Source organism: Hemitrygon akajei, chromosome 2, assembly GCF_048418815.1.
Source record: "Hemitrygon akajei chromosome 2, sHemAka1.3, whole genome shotgun sequence".
Classification (NCBI taxonomy): Eukaryota; Metazoa; Chordata; class Chondrichthyes; order Myliobatiformes; family Dasyatidae; genus Hemitrygon; species Hemitrygon akajei.
Window position 1 is genome coordinate 5,830,149 of NC_133125.1, and position 17,404 is coordinate 5,847,552.

The window sequence follows — 17,404 nt, forward strand, 5'->3', positions numbered from 1 at the left end:
AGTGTGTTGTGCTTTCCTGTTTCAAATCGTCCATCATTGTCCCTGTACTTAAGAAAATCAAGGTAGCATGCCTGAACGATTGGCGCCCTATCACATTTAGCTCAATTATAAGCAAATGCTTTGAGAGGCTGGTTAAAGACTACATCTGCAGCATGCTACCACCCACACTGGACCCCCTACAATTTGCCTACCAATGGAACCGATCTACCAGTGACGCAGTAGCCAAAGCACTACACACCACCCTCACTCACCCGGAGAAGAGTGATGCATATGTTAGAATGCTGTTCTTGGATTACAGTTCAGCATTTAACACTATAATTCCCTCCAGCCTTGACAGGATGCTCAGAGCCCTCGGCCCGCACCCTGCCTTGTGCAGCTGGATCCTAGACTTCCTATTGGATCGCCAACAGGTGATAAGGATGGGCTCCCTCATCTCTGCCCCTCTGACTCTCAACACAGGTGCCCCCCCAAGGTTGTGTCCTGAGCCCCCTCCTCTACTCCCTTTACACCCACGACTGTGCTGCCACACACAGCTCCAATCTGCTGATCAAATTCGCAGATGACATCACTTTGATCAGCCTTATTTCTAGCAGAGGTGAGACAACCTAAAGCTAGGAGGTTGGCACCCTGACACAGTGATGCCAAGATAACAACCTCTCCAAAAAACAAAAGAGCTGATTGTGGATTACAGGAGGAATGGAGGCAGGCTCGGCCCGACCAACTGTTTCAGCTGCTCCCGTCTGGCAAGCAGTACTGCAGCGATAAAGCCAGGACCACAGGCTGTGGGACAGCTTCTCTCTACAAGCCACTAGACTTGTAAATTCACGTCTGTACATTGCGACGGAGTCATTACGCAAAGATTTTTACTCCCTCATACTGTGGGATGGATGTAAGATTTAAATAAATTTAATTCACAAGTTCAATTCATAAAAGGTGCACAAGATGAAAAAGGGCATAGGTAGAGTGGGCAGCCAGAGACTATTTCCCACGGCAGAAACGGCTAACACGACAAGACACAATTTTAAGATGATTGGAGGAACGTATAGGGGGATGTCAGATTTAATTTTTTTTTTCACAGAGTGTGATGCAGGAGCCAGGGTGATGATAGAGGTAGATACATTAGGGACATTTAAGAAGCCCTTTGATAGGCATATGGATGAAAGAAAAATGGTGGGCAACATGGAGGGAAGGGCTAGAATAATCATGGAGTATGTATCTCAGGATATTATGTGATGACATGTACATCCTTTGAAAATAAATTTACTTTGAACTCATAAGTAATGATCATTCACTTGACAGTCCTATCCCATGTCAGAGGTCAGAGGTAGTTTTTTTAGAGAGACTGTTGGGTGCGTGGAGCACGTTGCCATGAGTGGTGCTAGAAGCCGATACATTAAGGATATTTAGAGACTCATAGATAGGCACGTGAATGAAAGAAAAATAGAGGACTAGGATGGTTAGATTAGAGTAGGTGAAATGGTTGGAACAACATCGTAGGTTGAGGACCCTATACCATGCTACAACATTTCATGTTCGATGTACTATGTTCCAAAAATAAAAAGCTATCCTGAGATGCTTCAGAGAAGAGTTAAAAAAGAGAGATTTCAGAGTTGGTTGTCTTCAAAAGTTACTAGAGATGTTGGGGTTTAGAGAGGGAATTCTAGCATGAGGGTTATTGTTACTGATTTATGTCGGGAAATTTCAAAATAAATAATGCAGAAAGAAGAATAACAAAGTAATGTTCATGGGTTCATGGATAATTGAAAGATTGGATGGAAGAAGGTTTTCTTAAATTGTTGGATGTAGGTCTTTGGCCTGAAGTGTTGACTGTACTCTTTTCCATAGATGCTGCCTGGCCTGCTGAGTTCCTCCAGCATTTCGTGTGTGTTGCCAAAGGTTATGGAATCAGTTCATTGTTGAGGTGAGTGAAGTTACTCACAAACGTTATCCCTTTATACACATTTTAACTCCTCTTCACAGACTCCTCAACAAATAAAATAATATAAATACTGTCAATTGTAAGTAAATAAATTTGAGAACATGAGTCGTAGATAGTGAGCCGATAGGCTGTAGAATCATTTTAGTGATAAGATGAGTTAAGTTATCCACTCTGGTTGAGGAGCCCAATAGTTGAGGGGGATATTACAGGTTTTAACCAGCTATAATAATAGTCAGTTAGGCACAGAAAGAATCTGTGTTAACTGATAAATATACTTATTGGTTGAGTTAACAACAAACATATGAATTTATAAAACTACGGATCTGTGCACGTACCCACTAGGTTTCCCTGAACAGTCAAAAAATAGAAAAAGTTATACCCAGGAGAAGGATTCAACGTTGCCCTGGCTTTCCCCTTGATTCCAATGTAACTACAATGTTTCCGACATGGGGCCATTCACTTTTGCGACAGTTGGTCTCCAGGACTGTTGCTGCCAATGTTCCCTAAATCCTTCATTCTTATCCTATTCCTTATCAGATCAGTCTGTTATGTTTCAGTTTCATTGACTCAGGCCCATCTAACTGACCTGTTTCAGTTTCTCTTTGGATCTGGCCCAAGGCTACAAACAGTATTACTTTCTGGCTTTTCCCCCAGACTTGTACCTTGAGTAATTTCTTTTGTTCTTTCCAACTCAGACCAGCTCAAACTGCTTTATCCAACTCAGCTGATCATTGGGTTCAGGCTCCTTCAGATCACAGGCTGGTCAATTTACAGGCCAGCAGTTTCCTCTTTGGGAATGGTCTCAGGTTTAAAGTTCAAAGTAAATTTATTATCAACATACATACATATATGTCACCAGGTATAATCCTGAGATTTGTTTTCTTCTGGGCATACTCAAAAAAGCCATAATAGAGTAATATCCATAATAGAATAATATCCATAATAGAATAAGTGAAATAATGCACCAACTTGGGCCTTCAGCCAGTGTGCAAAAGACAACAAACTGTACAAGTACAAAACGTAAGAAACAATAATAATAAAAATAAATAAACAACAAATACTGAGAACATGAGATGAAGAGTCCTTGAAAGTGAGTCCATTGGTTGTGGAAACATTTCGATGATGAGGCAAGTGAAGTTATCCAAGAGCCTGATGGTTGAGGGGTAATCACTGTTCCTGAACCTGGTGGTGTGAGTCCTGAGGCTCCTGTACCTTCATCCTGATGCAGCTGTAAAAGGAGAGCATGGCCTCGGTGGTTGGGATCCCTGATGATGGACACTGCTTTCTTGCAATGATGTTTCATGTAGATGTGGTCAATGGTGGGGAAGGCTTTACCCGTGATAGTCTGGGTGTATCTGTTACTTTTTGTACGATTTTCCATGCAAAGGCATTGGTGTGATGCAGCCAGTCAATATACTCTGCATTACACATCTATAAAAGTTTCTCAAAACCTTAGATGTCGTACCAATTCTTCACAAACTCCTAAGGAAGTAGAGGCACTTCCATGCTTTCTTCATAATTGCACTTAAGTGCTGGGCCCATGACAGGTCCTCCGAAATAATAATGCTGAAATATTTTAAATTGCTGACCCTATGCACTTCAGATCACTGATGAGGACTGGTTTATAGACTTCTGATTTCCTCCTCCTGAAGTCAATAATCAGCTCTTTGGTCTTGCTGACATTGAGTGAGAGGTTGTTGTTATGGCACCACTCAGCCAGACTTCCAATCTCCCTCCTGTGTGCTAATTCAACAAACGACATCATCAGCAGGAACCTCATCATGTCTATATTCAAATGTTCTGGTTGAGCCATCCCTGAGCAAGAACCAATTCACAAAAAGGTAACTCCACCATTGACTTTCCCAAGCCCGGCTGTGAAAGAAGGAGGATTGGGCATGGGGCTAGTAACCCCATCTCATAAAAACCCAGTGCTACAGAACACCAACAGAAGGTCAAAAGACCTCATGCCTGGGAGAGGAAGCATCTTCACCTGGAAGACATATGAAATCATGTGATGAAAGCTACGAGTCTGTGGAAACCACAAGGACAACCATCTTTCTATCATGCTTGGCCCAGGATAGCTGACTCTGGTGAGCTGCTATTGGCAGCCTATGCCCCAGTAAAAAGGGGGCAATGGGTTTAAGAAGGAAAAGAATCTATGGAACTTATTGCCACAGAAGACAGTAGGTCCAACATGTTGATGTAATTAATATTTATATTAAGAGCTTGAGGAGACTTGGTATGTCATCAAAGACTCACAAATTTCTACAGATGTACCATGGAGGGCATTCTGACTGGCTGCATCACCGTCTGTTATGAACAGAGCACTGCACATGGTCGAAAAAAGCTGCAGGAAGTTGTAAACTCTGCCAGATCCATCACGGGCACTCGCCTCCCCCGCACTGAGGACATCATCAAAAGGTGAAAGGTGGCATCCATCATTAAGGACCCCATCACCCAGGACATACCCTCTTCTCATTATTACCATCAAGGAGGAGGTACAGGAGCCTGAAGACACACACTTGACGTTTCAGGAACAACTTCTTCCCCTCTACCATCATATTTCTGAACGGACAATGAACCTACAAACACTACTTCACCACTTTTTTCTCTTCTTGCACTGCTTAATTAAACTTTATATATATATATCTTACTGTGATTTATAGTTTCCTTATTATGTATTGCAATTTACTGCTGCTACAAAACAAATTTCCTGACATATGCCAGTGATATTAAACCTGATTCTGGAATTAGAATTAAGGGCAATTATTGGGTATTTGTTTCCAGAAGAGTAGAATTGAAAAGCAGAGAAGCTATGTTAAACTTGCATTGAACTTTAGTCAGACACTGTATGTTCCTTGTCTTCATATTTTTTAAAAAATCATATAAGGGTGTTGTCAAGTTTCAAATCAAGCTGCACAAGGATCATCCAGAAATGAGAGGTAACATCTGTCAAGAAAAGATAAACAGGCTGCTTCTATCCATTTTAAACTCTGTTTTTATTGTGAAATAAAGAAGGCTCGGGGCTGGGTTAATCGGGGTCTGGCAAACTATGGAAGGCTTTTTCCCACACGCTGAGAGAATGTTTCCACCTGCAAAGAGCAGCAAACCTAAAGGGTATCAATATGACAGTCTGCGAGAAAGAAATCTGAAGGAACATTTTACTTTTTTACCTGATGATACTGAGAATATGCTGAGGTAAATAGTGAAGATTCAGCTGCAGGGAACTTGTATAATCAAGAATGGACTAGATCAACGGTTCTCAACCTTTTATATGCCTTGTACCAATGCTATCATGCAAGGAGCCTGTAGATCCCAAGTTGGGAACCTGGAATAAAGGGTTATACTCATAGAATTAGACATAATACGTAAGATATAGCAGCAAAATTAGGCCATTCTGTCCATCGCCTCTGTTCCACCATTTCATCATAGGAGAGTTATTACCCTTCTCAAACTTATACTCCTGCCTTCTCCCTGTAAACTCTGACACTAATCAAGAACCCATCAATCCCTCCTTTAGTGCTTTGGCTTCCCCAGCCATTTGTGGTAATGGATTCCAGAGATTCACCACCCTCCTCATCTCTGTACTAAATGGGAATCCATCTAATCTGAGGCTGTGCTCTGTAGTCTTAGACTCCTCCATGATAGGAAACATCCTCTCCACATCCACTCCATCTCGTCCAAGGGTCGACAGACGCCTTGTTTAGTGGTATTGATCTATGGCATAAAAATGGTTGGGAAACTCTGCTCTAGATCTTCCAATATTTGATAGGTTTCAATGTGCATTGGCCTTCATCAATCATGGGATTGAGTTTAGGAGCCGAGAGGTAATGTTGCAGCTATATAGGACCCAGGTCAGACCCACTTGGAGTACTGTGCTCAGTTCTGGTCACCTCACTACAGGAAGGATGTGGAGAAAGGGTGCAGAGGAGATTTACAAGGACGTTGCCTGGATTGGAGAGCATGCCTTATGAGAATAGGTTGAGTGAACTTGGCCTTTTCTCCTTGGAAAGTGATGAGAAGTGACCTGATAGAAATGTATAAGATGATGAGAGGCATTGATCATGTGGATAGTCAGAGGTTTTTCTCAGGGCTGAAGTGGCTAACATGAGAGGGCACAGGTTTAAGGTGCTTGGAAGTAGGTACAGAGGAGATGTCAAAGGTAAGTTTTTTACTCAGAGAGTGGTGAGTGCATGGAATGAGCTGCCGGCGATAGTGGTGGAGGCGGATACGATAGGGTCCTTTAAGAGACTCCTGGATAAGTACATGGAGCTTAGAGAAATGGAGGGCTATGGGTAACCCTAGGTAATTTCTAAGGCAAGGACATGTTCGGCACAGCTTTGTGACAGAAGGGCCTGTATTGTGCTGTCGGTTTTCTATGTTTCTATGAGATCCACCCCAGCAAGTACAGGCCCAGAGCCACCAAATGCTCCACATGCATTAATCCTTAGTTAAGAAGTGATAAAGAGGATCAAGTGAAACATGGATTAGTTTGATGAAGGAAAAAATTTTGTGATACATATTAACAGTCGAAATTCAAAGATTGAAATGAAAATCAAGGAAACTACAGATGCCGTGCCAGAATTTGAAATATAAACAGAAAATGATGGAAAAACATCAATATCTGTGGAAAGAGGAACAGTTCACATTTCAGAACGAAGATGGAATTTATCTGAATTGTGATTCACCTCGTGGCTGTGTTTGCAGTTTAGTTTGGAAAATATGGAAAATCGTTTAAAAAAATGAAAGCGCAATAAACAGAGAAGAGTTTAGTAAGTGGCACCAGCGTGATGGGAAACAGTCAGTTTCAGACTGAAATATTTATATTTATTTATTTAGAGATACAGTATGGAACAGGCCCTTCAAGCCACACTGCCCAGCAAACCCCAGATTAACCAAATCACAGGACAGTTGACAATGACCAATGAACCTACTACCAGTCCGCCTTTAGACTGTGTGAGGAAACCAGGGCACCTGGAGAATCCTTACAGAGGATGATGGGATTGAACTCCAAGCTGTAATAGCATTGTGCTAACCGTTACAGCACCATGGCGCACATTTGTGAGGAGTGTAATGAAAATGTTTTCTACAAAACTGTAACTATTCTGATCAATTTAATGAAGGTATTGGAAACACTTAGCGGGTCAGGCAGCAACTTCACAACATATGCCTGTGATATTAAACCTGATTCTGACCTGTGTAACATCTCAGGTTCAGAATCCTTCAATGACCCGTGCTTACAAAGGGTCCTGGACATGTCACATTAACCCTTTCTCTTCCCACAGATGCTGCCTGACCAGCTGAGTGTTTCTAGTAGTATCCTTTTTTGTCAGGTTTCCAGCATCTGCGGTGTTCTATTTGCTTGGGGTGACAGAGCAGTAGCGCACAGAAGGAAGCCCTCTTACCCTCCCTACATCACCTCCCTACCCACCTCTTACCCTCCCTACATCACCTCCCTACCCACCTCTTACCCTCCCTACATCACCTAGTCTGTACGGACATGGTCTTTTGTCTAGTCCCGTCTATCTGCACCCACCTCTTACCCTCCCTACATCACCTCCCTAACCACCTCTTACCCTCCCTACATCACCTCCCTAACCACCTCTTACCGTCCCTACATCACCTAGTCTGTACGGACATGGTCTTTTGTCTAGTCCCGTCTATCTGCACCCACCTCTTACCCTCCCTACATCACCTCCCTAACCACCTCTTACCCTCCCTACATCACCTCCCTACCCACCTCTTACCCTCCCTACATCACCTAGTCTGTACGGACATGGTCTTTTGTCTAGTCCCGTCTATCTGCACCCACCTCTTACCCTCCCTACATCACCTCCCTACCCACTTCTTACCCTCCCTACATCACCTCCCTACCCACCTCTTACCCTCCCTACATCACCTAGTCTGTACGGACATGGTCTTTTGTCTAGTCCCATCTATCTGCACCCACCTCTTACCCTCCCTACATCACCTCCCTACCCACCTCTTACCCTCCCTACATCACCCCTTCCCCATCCCTGAACCTAACCAAACTTAAGACCATAAGACCATTATGGTGGGACTCAAGCTCGCATTACTGGATCACTGCCGACAACTCCGACTGCTGGTCTACTAACTTCACCACTGCATCGCTATGTCCACCTAAAGGCCACTTTGCTGGACAGGTCCCTGTTCATGGACTTTATACTCATGTGGATCTTCCAAGTGACCCAAGCCTTTTGTCCCCTCAATACTTAAGACCTTAAGTCAATAGTTTAATTTAATATCAGAGAAATGTATACAATATACATCCTTATATTCGTGTTCTTCACAGATATCCACATAACCGAACAACTCGCTGACTTGCGATGATAACATCAGTCATGCTGCTTTTTTAAAAGTTCTCAAACCTGAGAATTGGCAACAAACCCTTCCCCAGCAACAAGAGCGACAGAGCGAGAGAACATGATTTGTTGAGTACAAGCATCTGACAGCCAATCCGCTGTTCCCGATGTTCCGTATTCTCCCGTGACGCTTCGGACTGTGGCAACATCCTAGAATCAGCCTGTCCACTCAGAACCCTGAAGGCCGCGTTCTTGGGAATTTGAAAAGCAGCCGGTCGTGAGCCCCCAGGACCAGATTCCACCACTGCAAGGAGTCAGTGTGAGTGTAACTTCAGGTCAGGGTCTTTCTCAGAATCCCATCCACCCTGGAAAGGAAAAGAGAGACATCAATGGTAGAAATTAAGCTGTTTCCGCAGTTGAGCTCGAAGGATTCACCACTGAGTGCAATTGTAGCTCCACCCTCATGCTCATAGGAGAGCCTGTCATAGGAGAATTAGGCCATTTGGCCCATCGAGTCTACTCCACCACTCCATCATGGCTGATTTATTATCCCTCTCAACCCCACTCTCCTGCTTTCTCCCCATAACTTTTGACATTTGTTCATTATGTCCAATGTCATATGTTGTGGGCGATCATGGTCTTTACATGGTCATGATTGTTCTTCACAAATTTTTCTACAGAAGTGGTTTGCCATTGCCTTCTTCTGGGCAGTGTCTTTACAAGATGGGTGACTCCAACTGTTATCAATATCCCTCAGAGATTGTCTGCCTGGTGTCAGTGGTCACATAACCAGGACTTGTGATATGTGCCAGCTGCTCATACGACCATCCACCACCTGCTCCCATGGCTCAAGTGACCCTGATCAAGGGGCTAAGCAGGTGCTACACCTTGCCCAGGGGTAACTTGCAGGCTCACAGAGAGAAGGAACTCCTTACACCTCCTCTGGTAGAGATGTACCTCCGACGCACTACCACGTAACTTTTGAGACCCTGACTAATAAAGAAGCTATCAACCTCTGCTTTAAAGTTACCCAATAGCTTAGCCTCCACAGGTTCACCACTGTCTGGCTAAAGAAATTCCTCCTCATCTCTGTTCTAAAATAACTCCCTTCTATTCTGAGGCTGTGCCCTCTGATCCTAGACTCCCCCACTGTAGGAAACATCCTCTCCACATCCACTCTATCTAGGCCTTTCAATATTCAACAGGTTTTAATGAGATCTCCCCTTGTCATTCCTCTAAACTCCAGTGAGTACAGACCCAGAGTTATCAAATGCTCCTCATACATTAACCCAATCATAAACAAGAGAAAATCTGCAGATGCTGGAGATCCAAGCAACACACACACACAGTGCTGGAGGAACTCAGCAGGCCAGGCAGCATCGAAAGAGTAAACAGTTAACGTTTTTGGGCCAAGACCCTTCGGCCCGAAATGTTGACTGGACTCTTTTCCATTGACACTGCCTGGCCTGCTGAGCTCCTCCAGCATAGCGTGTGTGCTGCGCATACATTAACCATTTCATTCCTGGGATCATTCTCAACAACGTTTAACATCTCCTAAATGTTGCAATTGAATGCAGACAATATGTCTGAGGAAAATGTGCATTTCAGCAAAAGCATAATATCAGTTAACTAATAACTGATTAAATGTTTCATGTTAACTATGATAAAGTACCTGTGCTTTGCATTACAACCATTCTGCTGATTAATGACCAGAAAAGAGAAAAAATACAATGCATTGATCTGTTGATTGATTGATTGATTTGTGGTTTGGTTATTTTATTTAGAGCAGGGGTTCCCAACCTGGGGCCCATGGATCCCTTACTTCATGGTATTGGTCCATGGCATGAAAAAATGTTGGGAAAGGGCCTTTTCACCCTTCGAGCCATGCCACCCAGCAACCCCTGATTTAACTCTAGCCTAACCACAGGACAATTTACAATGGCCAGTCAGCCCACTAACCAGTAGGTGTTTTGACTGTGAGAAGAAACCGGAGCACCCAGAGGAAATCTGGGAGGACATTCAGAGACTCCTTGCAGGTGACGTCAGAACTGAACTCTGAACTCCAAAGCCCTGGGCTGTAGTAGCAGCAGGCTAACCGCTATGCTACCGTGGAGTCCAAGTGATTTCTGAGCACTTAATAACTCCAAGAGCTCTGTGTTGGGTTGCATCTCATTAATTGACGTTGATAGATGTAGAATGTCTTTCCCAACCACAGCTATGCTGTATAGGAGACGGCAAACAGAAGTGTTTTTTTATCTCCCTGTTAAGTGTATCCATCCAATCCATTAGCAATCAATGAGTGTTCATTACCAGTATTGTATTTTGCACATTAAACCTACTCATGTCTGTCTCACTCACCGACAAGTGCTCTTATCCACAATTTAGTAAAGTATGAGGCTTCACCTAAATGACAGTTCTATACTTCACATGGAAAGTTAGTGTGCCATAACTATCAATAATTAAAGTTTAATTCTTCACAATTAGTAACTAGAATAAGAAACTCTTAGAGCCCTGGGGATTAAATAGCATTTGTCCAAAAATAAATTATAAACATGGAAGTTAACCAATCAAAATACTTCATCAATAAAATTTGGCTAAATTAGCATTTTATTATCTAAAAGTAGAAATTATTTGGTATCTAAAATTAGAAATAAACATTTGAATATTAATATGGATATCAACTTGAGAAAGAAAGTTGGTGTGAAACGCTCCATTTCCAGCTAATCTGTTGAGTCACAGTTGACTCTTCCAAGTGTTCATTGTCACAGAGGAATACGCTGTGAGTTAAGGAGATCAGTGTTGAAATATTTAGTCCTATAAGCACAAATCTGTTATCATGTCTATTTCTTTAATATTGGCAGCTCCTTTTCAGGCAACTTTGAGGTCTGCATAAGTCCATCTCCCTCCTAGCCTCTGGTAGAAGACAGAGTATTTCTTAAATATATAAACACCATCATTTCCCCCAAAGACATTGGGACTCTGAGGTCAACTGTCACTTCTGAAGATTCCTGCACCTCCTCCTTGATGGTAGCAATGAGAAGAGGGCATGTCCTGGGTGATGGGGGTCTTTAATGATGAATGCCACCTTTTTGAGGTGTCACCTTTTGAAAGGTCCTCAGTGGTGGGGAGTCTGGAGCCCACGATGTAGCTGGCTGAGTTTGCAACTTTCTGCAGCTTTTTCCAATCCTGTGCAGAGGCTCCCCCCACCCCATCCTAGATGGTGATGCTACGTTTAAGTCATATAACTTCACAAGGTATTAGTCATGGATAATGAGCTGAATTCCAATAGTAAGTTTAGAAATGGGCCCAGTTCTCATTGATGAACAAATGCAAATTCAATCATTCAAACAGTTGAGAAGATTAACTTTCTCAAACCCGGCCCATCTGAACTGAGCATTCAACTTAACACATCAACTCCTGCCTCTGAGTGGGAAGCAGGGATAGAAAGGATATTTTTAGGTATTTGAGAGCAGTGTCAGAGTGAAGCCATGTTTTACAATTGATAAAGAAATACTCCGACATGCATTCAGGCTTGTAATCCTTGGTTTGTCCACACCAGCAGCACCAGACTCAAAAACAGTTACTTTCCCCAAGCACTAAGGCTGATTAACATCTCCACCCACTACTTTATTATTTCCCTTCAGTCACCTTATGTACAGCCTAGACCCACTTTATGGACATACAATCAATCTATAGTTACAAGCAACCGTATGAATTTATATTTATTGTGTTTTTATTATTATCGTGTTTTTATCTTATTGTGGTTATTTTCTGCTGTATCGGATAATAATTATTTCATTCTCCTTTACACTTGTGCACCATAAATGCCATCAAGCAATCTTAAATCTAAATCTTAACTGTTTAAATATTAACACCTAGAAACCATCCTTTCTTAACACAGGCAATTCCAAACTGGGTCCATTTCTGTTCAGGAATAATTTGTATCATTTACAACAAAATATTTTATTTTTTAATGCAGTCATGTTTACTTTCAGTCTGAATTAAGCATTTGCCGTTGTTAAATTTTAATGATTTAAAACAGAATGAGTTGTTGGTTCTCTCGTTTGCAAGTATAAACTACTGAATATACCTGCAGAATATCAAAATATATGAAAAGAAAAGGGAAGAAGAATATTATAAATTCTTTTTTGTTAGTTTACCTACCAGCACCATTATCAATAATTTCTTACAGAACACTCAAATGCTTTCACCAGCATCTGTACAAAAGCATTGATGCTAGTAAGTTTAAAATACATAAAACAGAATAATGCCCCATTCTAATCGTGGAACAATACTGCCCTCTACTGTTGTTTAGATAAACAGCACAATCCCATATGTTTTATAACTTCATACATAGAATATTTTATCATGAAATAGAAAAAACAATCCAAACTGTCCAGCTGGTTGCCATTTCTGTTTGCTGAGATAACAGAGATGAGGGGGAATTTCTTATGATATTGTATTATGGTTTTTGCCTTTCTAACATCAAACCTTCTGTTTTGGGCCCTTACCTAAGAAAGGATGTGCTGGCATTAAAGAGAGTCTGGAAGAAGTTCCTGAGAATGACTCCAGGAATGAAAAGATTAACATATGAGGAGTATTTCATGGCTCTGGACCTGTACTTGCTAGAGTTTAAAAGAATGAGGGAGATCTATTGAATATTGAAAGACCTAGATAGAGTGGATGTGGAGAGGGTGTTTCCTATTGTGGGTGAATCACAGCCGCAGAATAGAGGGACATCCCTTCAGAACAGAGATGAGGAGGGATTTCATTAGCCAGAGGATGGTAAATCTGTGGAATTCATTCTTATGGATGTCTGTGTAGACCAAGTCACTGAGAATATTTAAAGAGGTTGAAAGGTTCTTGACTAGCCAGGGTGAAGAAGGCTACAGGGGGAGGAGACTGGTGAACGGGGTTGAGAGGAATAATCAACCAGTCATGATGGAATGGTGAGGCTCAATTCTGCTCCGATGTCCTAAGGTCTCATGCAAGCTGATGTGATCAGCACACAGTCAGAAACTGAAAAACTTACAGGATGCCGTGCAAATAACGGAGCAAAGGGAACCTGCAGTCATTCTTAGAGAGGAGTATGAAAACATCTGGAAGTAAATCCAAGATATACTCAACAAAGACTCACGCTCAATGGCTGAGAAACAGCCTCTTACCTTCTGACGTTAGATTTCTGAACAGACCATGAACCCATGAGCACTACCTCTTCTTGCTCTTTCTACACTATTGATTTATATTTATTACAACTTGTAGTAACTTTTTATGTATTGCACTGTACTGCTGCTGCAAAGTGTTAAATTTCACAACATACGTCATTGATTCTGATTATGATTCTGACATGTGTCTGGCATTGCTTACTTTTAATCAGCATTTAATAGGTGGTGCAGCAGCAGCATAGTGGTTAGCGGAATACTTTGCTGCTCCAGCAACCCGAGTTCAATTCCCGGCACTGTCAGTAAGGAGTCTGTACGATCTCCACGTTACCCTGCAGGTTTCCTCCCGGTGCTCCGGTTTCCTCCCACAATCCAAAGATATACATGTTAGGGTTAGTGAGTTGTGTTGGCACTGGAAGCATGGTGACACTTGCAAGCTGCCCAGGAATATCCTCGCTGATCTGATTTAATGCTAACAACATTTTACTGTGTCCTTCAATTGGAATCAGAATCAGGTTTAATATCACTGGCGTGCATCATGACATTTGTGGTTCTGTGACAGCAGTATATTGCCATGCGTAACACTGATAATCATAATAAAATTAAATTGCAATAAGTATATATATAATTAAATTAAATGTAATGCAAAAGATAGGATTAAAATAATGAGGTAGTGTTCCTGGACTCATTGCCCATTCTGAAATCTGATGGCGGAGGTGAAGAAGCTGTTCCTGAAATGTTGAGTGTACGCCTTCAGGCTCCTGTATCTCCTCCTTGGCAGCAATGAGGGGAGGGCATGCCCTGGAGGATGTAGGAACACCTTTTTGATGCACTGCCCTTTGAAGTTGTCCTGGATGCTGGAGAGGCCAGTGCCCATGATGGAGCTAGCTGAGTTTACAACTTTCTGCAGTAAATTACCGATGTACCTTTCACCAATAAAGCTAATCCTTGAGGTTTTGGTTATCCGATCAATGCCAATGTTTGATAAGTAAGTCAACATAGATTTATGAAATTGACTGTCATTAGAGAGATTGACCTCTCTTTCAACCTGTTTACCAAAAATATGAATTATTTTACCAGCTGATTTAAATAACTAATTGAAACAAGAGCTTTCAGTTTTCCAAAATGTTTGAAATAAACAAAATCTTATGCTACTTGCAGACATTCTGATTTGATGCCCGAAAACACTAATTTTTATAAAATATAAAATGCGTTAAGAAATCACAGCAGAATTAGTCACCAGTGAATTAAATTCTCTCCAAATTGTATCAATCCATGGCAGATTAATGTTCAACAGAAATAAAAAAATTCAAAGTTCAAAGTAAATTTATTATCAAAGTACATATATGTCACCATATATAACCTAGAGTTTCATTTTATTGCGGAAATACTCAGCAAATCTGCACAATTGTAACTATAACAAGATAAATGAAAGATCAACCAGAGCGCAGAAGACAACCAACTGTACAAATGCACAAATAAATAAATTGCAATAAATAACGAGAACATGAGATAACAAGATAAAGAGTCCTTAATGTGAGATCATTGGTTGTGGGAACATGGAAAGTGAGTTCAAGAGCCTGATGGCTGAGGGGTAGTGACTGTTCTTGAATCTGGTGGCACAGGTCCTGAGGCTCTGGTACCTTTTACCTGATGGCAGCAGCTTGAAGAGAGCAGTCTGGGTGGTGGGGATTTCTGACAATGACTGCTGCTTTCCTATGACACTGTTTCATGTAGATATGCTCAATGATTGGGAGAGCTTTACCTGTGATGTGCTGGGCTGAATCCACTACCTCTTTTAGGCAACGCAGAAAAAAAATACACTTGAGCTATCAGCAGTTAATTATAATGCTCATCCATCTACATGTGTATAAATATTTATTGCATCCCATCATTGTTAAAGTTGTCGATTGACAGCCGATTGGTGCAAACTGTACAGTTAACCCCTGCATTCCATCGTCCTCAAAATCTCAAATCTCTGCTATTTCTTTCAGTATCACACTCGTGCATTTGGGGGGGGAAAAAGGCTTTTTTCAGGCAACTCGAGGAGAAGCGAAGAGTTTGTGCACCCTTTCAAGTAGTGACTACCCCCCCCCCCCCCCCCACCCCTGCAAAACAATAATTAGCTTGTGAATGGCAAGGCAGAGGACACAAAAAAAACTCAACAGTGCTTGGCTTGATCAGGTTCTTGATAGGATAAGCACAGGCCTCCTCAGAGTGTTAGGCCACAGTAAGAAGTGCTGTGGATATGTAAGCTGATTTCGGTGTCAGGATAATTGCAAGCCTTTCAGGCAAATAACTTAAAAAATGGTCTATTGCATCATGCATTTTGTTCCAAAGGCAATGTACTAAATTGCATTGCATTTTAAAATATAGATATTTCCTTTCTTGTTTGCTAGGTGTCCTGAAGTAGCCAAGGAAGGTAAAAATCGCCTCCTTCTCGTGAACCATTTACCACATTAACCCTATTATCGGTTCTGGAGATGGAGGAATACCTTCTATTAGCAAACAGTTCTTCGTCACACACATTTTAAAATGTTTTCATCGTTTACTTTATAGCCTTAACACTTCTAATTATGTCTGCCTGGCCGCGCAGAAAATCTGAAGCAGATGCCTATGCATTCATCTAGTGATTATATTTTTTATTTCGTATATTAATAAAAGGCCCAAATACTGTTAAAACATGCAAAGATTCAAGATTGTTTAATGTCATTTCCCGTACAGAAATGTAAAGGAGAATGAAATAATTGTTACTCTGGATGCAATACAGTGCAAAAAAAAAACACACACAAAAGGTAAAGAACACAAAATTAATTTAAAAACACAATAAATACAGATACATAAAATAGCTTATCTACATAGATTAATTGCATTTGTTATTCTAAAACAGAATATTATCGTAAATCATTCTTTGCTATATATCAATGCATTTCTCCCTCCGTCCACGCTCCAATAGTCTGTCAGAGAGAGAACGGAAAATTAAGTTATTCTCACCAGTAGCACTCCGCTACAAAGAAACTATCAAACCATACATATGAACCTCAGAACAATCCCTGCCAGGTTTCTCATGCAAATGCAGAAGAAGAACTTACAAGAGCACTTTAAGATATTGAGAACCCTTCAATACAGCCCAGTATAATAACTTTTACTTGCTAATTTCTATGGGTCAGTTGCAAAGGAATAGACCTGTCAATCAGTTTCAGATGTAGCAGAATTTGTCTGTCTCCAAACAGGGATACTTTGCAGTTGCCATGACAACTAATCCTCCACTTTCCTTCTGTTGACACAGCCACTCTCAGTTTAAACTACCTGATCACACTCTCAATAGGCAGCTGACTGAAGCACCATAAAATGCTCAAATCAAGTTTGCGGCACTTGAGACATCGGCTGTTGCATGGGCCTGAGCTCTATTTACACTTTAGACAGTTGCTGTATGCCGGCATTCTCATCTGCGAAACGAAAACACACTGAAATCTGGCCGGTGTCAATTCCATTTCAATAGTTAAACGATATTACAATGTCCAAATGTGCGTTTCAAAGTTCAAAGTTGAAAGTAAATTTATTCTCAGAATCAGTTTTTTATCACAGACATGTGTCGTGAAAGTTATTAACTTAGCCGCATCAGGACAATACAATAGGTAATATAGAAGAAAAAAATAAAATAATACTAAATAAATAAGTAGATCAATTACGCTGTACATATATTGAAAGGATTAAATATGGTGCAAATTAACAGAAATAATATACAGTGGCATGCAAAAGTCTGGGCGTCTGGTCAAAATTGCTGTTGTGAATACAGTCGGCCCTCCATATCCGCGGAAAAAACGGAAGTCTCTCTCCAACACTCGTTGCTTGAGCATGTACAGACTTTTTTTCTTGTCATTATTCCCTAAACAATACAGTATAACAGCTATTTACATAGCATTTACATTGCACTAGGTATTATAATCAATCCAGAAATGATTTAAAGTATACGGGAG